The sequence below is a fragment of the Leucopleurus acutus genome (assembly GCF_964270905.1).
Source record: "Leucopleurus acutus genome assembly, chromosome: 17".
In the NCBI taxonomy this organism is placed as follows: domain Eukaryota; kingdom Metazoa; phylum Chordata; class Mammalia; order Artiodactyla; family Delphinidae; genus Leucopleurus; species Leucopleurus acutus.
Window position 1 is genome coordinate 36,221,849 of NC_139159.1, and position 8,555 is coordinate 36,230,403.

An 8,555-nucleotide genomic window follows, 5' to 3' on the forward strand; every position below is an offset into this window, starting at 1 on the left:
AATACCATATGATATCACTTATATGTGGAATCTAGAATATGATACAAATGAACTTATCCATGAAACAGAAACAGACTCACAGACATAGCACACAAACTTGTGGTTCCCGAGGGGAAGGGGGAGGTGGGGGAGTGATGGATTGGGAGTTTGGGATTAGCAGAGGTAACCTATTATATATATGATGGATAAACAACAAGGTCCTACTGTATAGTACAGGGAACTATAGTCAATGTCCTGTAATTAACCATAATGGAAAAGAATATGAAAAATTATATATACGTGTAACTGAATCACTTTGTTGTACAGCATAAACTAAACATTGTATATCAACTATACTTCAGTAAAATAAATTTTTTAAAAAAGGAAAAAAAACATGAATATATATATATATATATATATTTCTTTTTTTCCTCTTTATTCTGTTTGTGTTTCAAATAGGCTTTTTTTTTTTTCCTTCTGCAAAAAGCGTTATTGTTTCCATTTGGTCCAAGGCTTGGGAGAGGGCTCCAGGGCGGTTACAGAGCTGCCTAGTAGCTGCAGAGCAGGGCTTCAGGCAGAAGCTCTGATGCCAGAGGGGCTCCTCAGAGGCCGCTGGACTTCAGAGACTCCTGTTTGTGCTCGAGGGTGAGCCTTTCAAAGAGATACTCGCCCAGCACAGCCTGCGGACCAGCCAGCCTGCGGAGGTTGGTCAGGTGGTCGCCCATCTTCTTGATGAGTTTCACCTGCTCCTCCAGGAAGCGGCTCTCCAGGAAGTCACAGAGGTGGGAGTCTGCGCGGGCGGAAGCCAGGGCGCGCAGATCTGATAGTGCCTGGTGCAGGCTCTTCTCCCTAAGAATGGCGGCTTCCACAGCGTCCTGGGTTTTACCCCACTCATCTTGAGAAGGCTTCCGCGCATCCTGGAAGAGGGCGCGGCCACAGCACTGGTTTTGCATTTTCAAGAGACGCTGCGCGCCCTCACACTTCTCCTCAGCCAGTTGGCGAAAAATGTGGCCCACACTGTCCAGAGTCCCATCGTTGCTGTCGAAATAGAAGCTCAGAGAGAGGTAAGTGTCCCCAGATGCATGTTGAACAGGCGGTGGACGGCGGCCTCCACCTCGATGGAATAATTCTGACGCACCTGGGAACTCGTGGTTGATCAGTGATAAGGAGCTAAGCTCAAAAAACGGTGTTGGCCTGTCCTGGAGGCTGAGGATAGCTGAGTGGCTGATTCCAAAGGTTGCGACAGGAAGAAAGGTTGGAGGGTGGTCGGGGGCTGGAGCAAGGAGCGTCCCTGGGTCTGTTCATTCCAAACACTGTTGAAGCAAAAGACAGAACTGCAGGACTGCCGAGCGCACTGCCTCAAATAGGCTTTGATATAAATGAACCAGAAGTCCAAGCAAGGACAAAACTTACCCTTCCCCCCGCCAAAATAGCTGGCGATACTAGAATCTAGACCTGGGAAGGGATTCTTCCATTACTTTCTGAACATTCCAAGCCACTAGAGCAGTGGTTCTCAAAGTATGGTCACCTTGTAACCAAGCAGTACCCTATGGGGCCTTCCTAGGACAGACCCATCCCCCATATCCTCTGCTGTAGTTCCTCTCTGAAGTACTCAGATAATAGTATCTCAGGCATATTTCTTGAGTTTTCAGATGCTAAAAACCACCACCCAAGGGAAGAAATTAACTCCTTGATGATCATGAGCACGTAGCCCCCAGACCTTCTGGCACCTAAGGATGGATAATGTTACCTGCCCTGTGGCCTCCACATCAACCAATCAGAGGATTGTGCACGAGCTGATCACATTCCCTGGGACGTCCCTCCCTCACCTGGCCTTTAAACATGCTTTGCTGAAATCCTTTGGAGATTTCAGGGTGTTTTGGAACTCGGGCCACCCCTCTCCTTGCTCGATCCTGCAATAAACCTTTCTCTACTCCAGACTCCAACCTTTAGGTTTGTTTGGCCTCACTGTGCTTCAGACACACGAACCTGCATTCGGTAACAACCTGACCAGTTTTACCAGCGTCCCCTGATAATGTGTCAGATATTCAAGTTTTAGGGCCCTGTCCCAGCCCTATGCAATCAGCAACTCTGGTGGGGCTCAGTGATCTCTGTTATAACAGGCCCTCCAGATGATTTTTATTCACCTTAAAGTTTGAAAATATCTGCATTGTCAGCTGGCCAAAGCGTCCACCAGCAGGTGAAGGGGAGTGGTGCCTGGAAAAGATAGGGACCAGCCAAGGCAAGTACAGCAGCATTTGCCGTGGTGGTAATGGAGAATGCCTTTTCTCCACTGGTTGGCACAGACTAGGATCTGGGAGCAGTGGCAGGGTTATTTAGGATGCTTTACGTTTCAATGTAGAGGGACCGCTGTCCTGGTTTGCCAGGGACTTGCCCTGTGTGAGCACTTAAAATCTCATCCTGGCAAACCCCTTAGCCCTGGGTTTGAAAAACGTAGGGAATAACATGAAATTTAGGGGAAACATGATCTAGGTTTTGGGCAAGTCACAAGTGCTAATTAAAGCTAAGCAAGTATGGACAACACTAGCATTCTTTAGCCCTTTGCGGGGAGGTAAATCTGATTGGGTGAAAGGACTTATTGTTAAGAGATCTTTGTAGAAACATCCCCTTCTGCTTAGTCCGCTGGTTCTCAGTTCTGGCTAGACATTGGCATCGTCTGAGGAGATTTAAAATGATTTTATTGGTCTACGATGACCAACCGTCAGTGTGAGGGTTTTTAAAAAGTGCTTCAGATGATTCTAATGCACAACCAAATTTAGGTGCCACTGCTTAAGCTTTTGAACCGCTGCTGCATATTTTCACCTCATCTTCCTATGAGAATATCCAACTGTAGTTGAGGTTTGTTTTTTTTTTTCTTTTTCTAACTGTCTTATTATAAGATTTACTGTCTTAAATAAGGTTGAATGTACAGAAAATCTTGCTAGTCCATCTGGTATAGCTGGATACTTAGAATAATATAGTTAAGATATATACCATTTAAGTATTGTGACAGGCCTTTTTTTGAAATTAACATATGCATTGAATTAGTATGTTCTCTTTTGAAGTTGTTATGTTGGGGAGCTATACCTCTAATCTGCCATTGCTAAATATCTGGACACCTCTTATTAGGAATTGCTTTTAGAAATCTTTAGGGATTAAAACCAAGATTGCTGTATTATTTGTACTGGAACCACAAAAACCTCACAGAGTTCCCCCGCTGTACCTTCTACCCCCACTCTAACCCTTGGCAACTTCTAATCTGTTCTCCATCTCCACAGTTTTGTTATTTTAAGAATAATATGTAAACATAATCATGAATTACTTAATCTTCGGAGATCGGCTTTTCAAAATTTTTCCCTCGGCATCATTCCCTTGAAGTTCATTTCAATTTTTGCGTATATTAATAATTTGTTCCTTTCTGTTGCTCGGTAGTATTCTATCATAAGATTTTATCACAATTTGTTTCAACATTCATCCACTGAAAGACATTTGGGTAGTTGCCAGTTTTTGGCTATTATAAATAAAACTGCTATGAACATTTATGTGTAAGTTTCTGTGGGAACTTAATTTTTTGTTTCTTTTGGATAAATGCTCAAGAGTACAATTACTGCGTTGTAGGGTGAATCTACTTTTAGGATTAAAAGAGACTGTCAAGCTGTTGATCAGAGTGGCTAAACCATTTTATTTTCCCACCAGTGATGTGATATAATTTTTCTATGTACTCGCCAGCATTTGATGTTGTCACTATACTTTAATTTTAGTTACTCTCTGACATCTCATTATGGTCTTAATTGGCATTTCCCTAATGGCTAATGATGCTGAGCATCTTTTCATGTGCTCCTTTGCCGTGTGTATATTCTCTTCCATGAAATGTCTGTTCCTGTCTTCTGCCTATTTTCTAGTTGGATTTTTTTAAGTTGTTTGGAGAGTTCTTTGTATATTATAGATACAAGTCATTTGTCTCATATGGGATTTTCAAATATGTTTTCCTACTGTGTAATTTGAGTTTTCATCCACTTAAAAGGATCTTCTATGAAGCATTTTTAACTCATTTTGATGAGATCCAATTTATCAGTTTTTGCCCTTATTGATCATACTTTTGGTGTCAAGTCTAAGAATTATTCCCCTAGTTCTAGATGCCAAACATTTTCTCCTATTTTTTTTCTAAAAATGTCCTGCTTTTACATTTAAGATTATGATCCACTTTGATTTAATTTTTGTGTAAGGTGTGGAGGTTAAGGTTCATTTTTTGTTTGTTTGTTTTTGTCGAGGGATGTCCAACTGTTTCAGTACCATTTTTTGAAAAGTCTATTCTTCCTTGATAGCTTTTGCACTGCTGTCAAAAACAAGTTATATGTATTGATGTCAGTCTATTTCTGGGTTCTCTATTCCATTCCATTGATCTATGTATCTACCCTCCATCATTACTGCAAAATCTTGAAATTGGGTAGATTAATTCCTCCCATTTTCATCTTCCTTTACAAGTTGTTTTAGCTATTCTTCAGCCTCTTCTTACCATATAAATCTTAGAATAAGCTTGTCTATATCCACAAAAACCTTGAGGGCATTTTAAGAGTAATTGTGTTAAGCCTCTTAACTTGGGGAGAATTGACATCTTTATCATGTTGTGTTTTCTAATCCATGAACAAGGTATGTCTCCCTATTTGTTTGGGACTTAAAAATTTTTCTTCATCAGCATTTTGTAATTTTCAGTATAGAGGGCCTATAAATGTCTTATTGGGCTTATATTTAAGTATTTATTTAGGTCAGTTGTAAATGGCATCACATATTTTTATTTAAGCTTCTACACATTTGTTATTAATATATAATTTGATAAAATTGTGGTGATCTTGTACTCTAAATCATTTACAAACTAATATTATTTCTCAAGCTTTTTGTGGATTCCTTGGTATTTTCTCCATTTAGATTATCATCTCATCTTCAGATACAGACAGTTTTACTTTTCCTTATTCAGTATAATAGGATATATTGCTATTCAACATTCAGTAGGATATGTTCCTTCCTATGCAACGTAGTAGGAATAGTCCTTTTATCTTTTAAATAAACTTTTTAAAAATTTAACTTTTAAATTTATGTATTTATTTATTTTTGCTTTATTTTCTTACTAGAACCTCCAGTGATATATTTAATAAAAGTGGTGAGAGCAGATATCGGTGCCTTGTTTCTGATCTTACAGAGAAAGCATCCAGTCTTTCACAGTTAAATATCATGTCAGTATAGGTTGTTTGTAGATCATCTTTATGAGTTTCAGTATGTTCCTTTTCTATTCCTAGTTTGCTTGGAGTTTTTTTTCTTCTTTCTTTAAAATCATGAATGGGATTGGATTTTGTCAAATGCTTTCTCTGCATTAATGGATAGGATCACATGACTTTTCCCCCTTAATCTATTGGATATGGTGGATTACACTGTTTAATTTTCAAATATTTAACCAACTTTGCATAACTGGAATAAATCCCACTTGGTCATGGTATATTATTCTTTTCATATATTTCTGGATTTAATTTGCTAATATTTGGCTGAGGGTTTTTCAGCCAATTTCATAAAAAATATTGGTCTGTAGGTTTCTTCTTTCTATACTATCCCGGTCTGGTTTTGGTATCAAGGTAATACTGGCTTCATAAAATTAATTAGAAACTGTTCCCTCTACTTCTATTTCTTATCAAATCATGTAAAATTGGTGTTAATTCTTTAAGTCTTGGGTAAAAGTGAAACATCTAAGCCTGAATATTTCTTTTGGGAGTTTTTAAATGAAAAACCAGTGTTTCTAATGGTTACAGGAAAATTGAGATTATCTATTTCATCTTGGCTGAGTTTTGGTAGTTTTGGGTGTAGAAACATTGGCCCATTTCATCTACATTTTTGAATTTATAGTGTAGACTTGTTCATAGTAACTTGTCCCTCATTAACCTGCAGGATATGTCATGGTATCCCTGGTTGCACTTCTGATATCTGTGATTTGTGCCATCTCTCTGTTTATCTTTATCAGTCTTTCTAGATCTTTATTGGTTAGATTGTTTATTTCAAAGAACCAGCCTTTTGTTTCATTGATTTTCCCCCCTATTTTCCTGTTTTCAGTTTCATGGATTTCTGTTTCATCTTTATTATTTCCTTCTTTCTGCTTGTTTAGTGTTTTTTCCTCTTCCTTTTTTACTATTTTAATATAGAAAATTAGATTATTGCTTTGAAATATTTTCTTTCCCAATTTAGTGCTATAAACTTCCCTTTCAGCATTGCTTTCACTTCATTCCGCAAACTTTGATCTGTTATATCTCCATTTTATTTTATTCTATGCATTTAAAAATTTTTTCCTTGATGCTGTCTTTTTTACCCATGAGTTATTTGGAAGTGTGATGTTTAGTTTTCATGTGATTGAAGATTTTCCTGTTGTCTTTCTCTTATTGATTTCTAGTCTGATTCCATTATGGCTAGAGAACATACTCCCTGTGATTTTAATTCTTTTAAATCTGCTAATGTTTTTTTATCGCCCAGTATATGGTATATGAGTGAATGTTGCATGGACACTTCAATATGTATTCTGCTCTTACTGAGTGTGTTCTTTAAATGTCAGTTATATCCTGTTGATTGATGATGTTTTCAGTTCTTCCATATCCTTGCTGATTTTTCTCTCTGGTAGTTGTATAAATTGCTGTGTTGAAGTCTCAAATAATAATTGTGGATTTAAAACTTTCTCCTTTTACCTTTTTCAGTGTTTGCTTCATGCATTTTGAAGTTCTGTTGTTTGGTGCGCACACATTTAGTATCACTAGGTCATCTAGGTGGATTATTCCTGTTATCTTTATGTAATGACCCTCTTTGCCCCTAATAATTTCCTTTGCGCTGACGTCTACTTTATCTGATATTAATATAGCCATTCCTGCTTTTTCTGATTAATGTTCACATGATATATCATTTTCATCCTTTTACTTTGAACTACCTATATCATGATGTTTAAAGTAAGCTTCTTATAGACAGTATATAGTTGGATCATGCTTGCGATTTTTTAATCTACTCTTCCAATCTCTGTCTTTGACTTGGTTATTTGGATCATTTACCATTAATGTAATTATTGCCATGTCAAAGATTTGGTCTACCATGTTATTTTTTGTTTTGTCTTTTACCTTAGTTTCTCAATCCTGTGTTTCCCTTATTTTTCCTTCCTGTGGGTTACTTAAACATTTTTTAATAAGTCCATTTTAATTTAATTCATTTATAATCATTTGTGTATACTGTTTGTATAGTTTTCTTAGTGGTTGCTTTTGGCATTACAGTATACATATGTAACTTATCATAGCCTACTGGAATCAGTGTTTCATTACTTCAAGTGAAGTTTCAAAATTTTACTTCCATTTAGGTCTCTTAATATTCCCCAGTTTTGAAGTATGATTTTCTGTAGTATTTCCTTTCTCTACATTGAGAACCCCATCAGATGGTTGTCATCATTTTTGCTTTGACCATCATATAGAAGTTAAGAAACTCATGAGGCTAATGATAGTCTCTTATGTTTACCCCATTTGTTTTCATGCATTCCATTGTTCCCCTTTTCTTTCTGAAGTTCCCAGTCTTCTGTTATTGTTTATGTTTTCATAACAGTAGGTGATATCTTGGATTTCCAGTGCAACTGGATATGAGTTTCAGGAAACACTGAGCCTGGCTCACTTAATGCTACTGAGTTGGAGGGTTTGTATATGTTGGGCCTGTTGGCACAGCAGATGCTAGCAGATTAGACTAATGTTGATGGGACTAGTGCCACAGGAGGATGGGTTCCCATTCAGGCTATGCTGCTGCTACAGTAGATCAAGTCCCCCTCTACCCCAAGTGTGGGGCAGTGACCTGCTGCTGTCACTGCTTTGTATTAGGCTCCTTTTGCCTCAGGTGTGTGGTGGGATCCCTTGGAAGCTGCTGCTGCTGCTGCTGTCAATCACAAGGTTAAATTCATTTCAGAAATACTTAAGTATAAATATATAGCCTGGCTCTTGTAGGACCTCTGTATTTTTTTTATTGCTTTTATACAAATTATCCCAAATTTAGTGACTCAAAGCAACGTAAATTTATTACAAGTCTGACATTGGTCTCAATTGAGTAAAGTAAAAGTGTTGGCAGGATCGACAGATGAATGGTTAAAGATGTGGCACATATATACAATGGAATATTACTCAGCCATAAAAAGAAATGAAATTGAGTTATTTGTAGTGAGGTGGATCGACCTTGAGACTATCATACAGAGTGAAGTAAGTCAGAAAGAGAAAAACAAATACCATATGCTAACACATATATATGGAATCTAAAAAACAAGAAAAAATGGTTATGAAGAACCTAGGGGCAGGGCAGGAATAAAGACGCAGCCATAGAGAGTGGACTTGAGGACACAGGGACAGGGAAGGGTAATCTGGGATGAAGTGAGAGAGTGGCATGGACATATATACACTGCCAAATGTAAAAGAGCTAGCTAGTGGGAAGCAGCCACAAAGCACAGGGAGATCAGCTCTGTGCTTTGTGTCCACCTAGATGTGTGGGATAGGGAAGGGAGGGTGGGAGGGAGATGCAAGAGGGAGGAG

At 38.1% G+C, this 8,555-nt stretch overlaps 1 pseudogene across 1 annotated transcript; it reads right to left on the bottom strand.

The window, feature by feature from the left end:
• Positions 1-581: 581 nt before the first annotated feature.
• On the bottom strand, positions 582-1,974 carry LOC309973991 (ferritin light chain-like; annotated as a pseudogene). The gene is made up of 2 exons: positions 1,949-1,974; positions 582-1,124 (listed from the first exon to the last, which is right to left on the bottom strand). The product of its transcript is annotated as a ferritin light chain-like (transcript).
• Between the last annotated feature and the right edge of the window lie 6,581 nt (positions 1,975-8,555).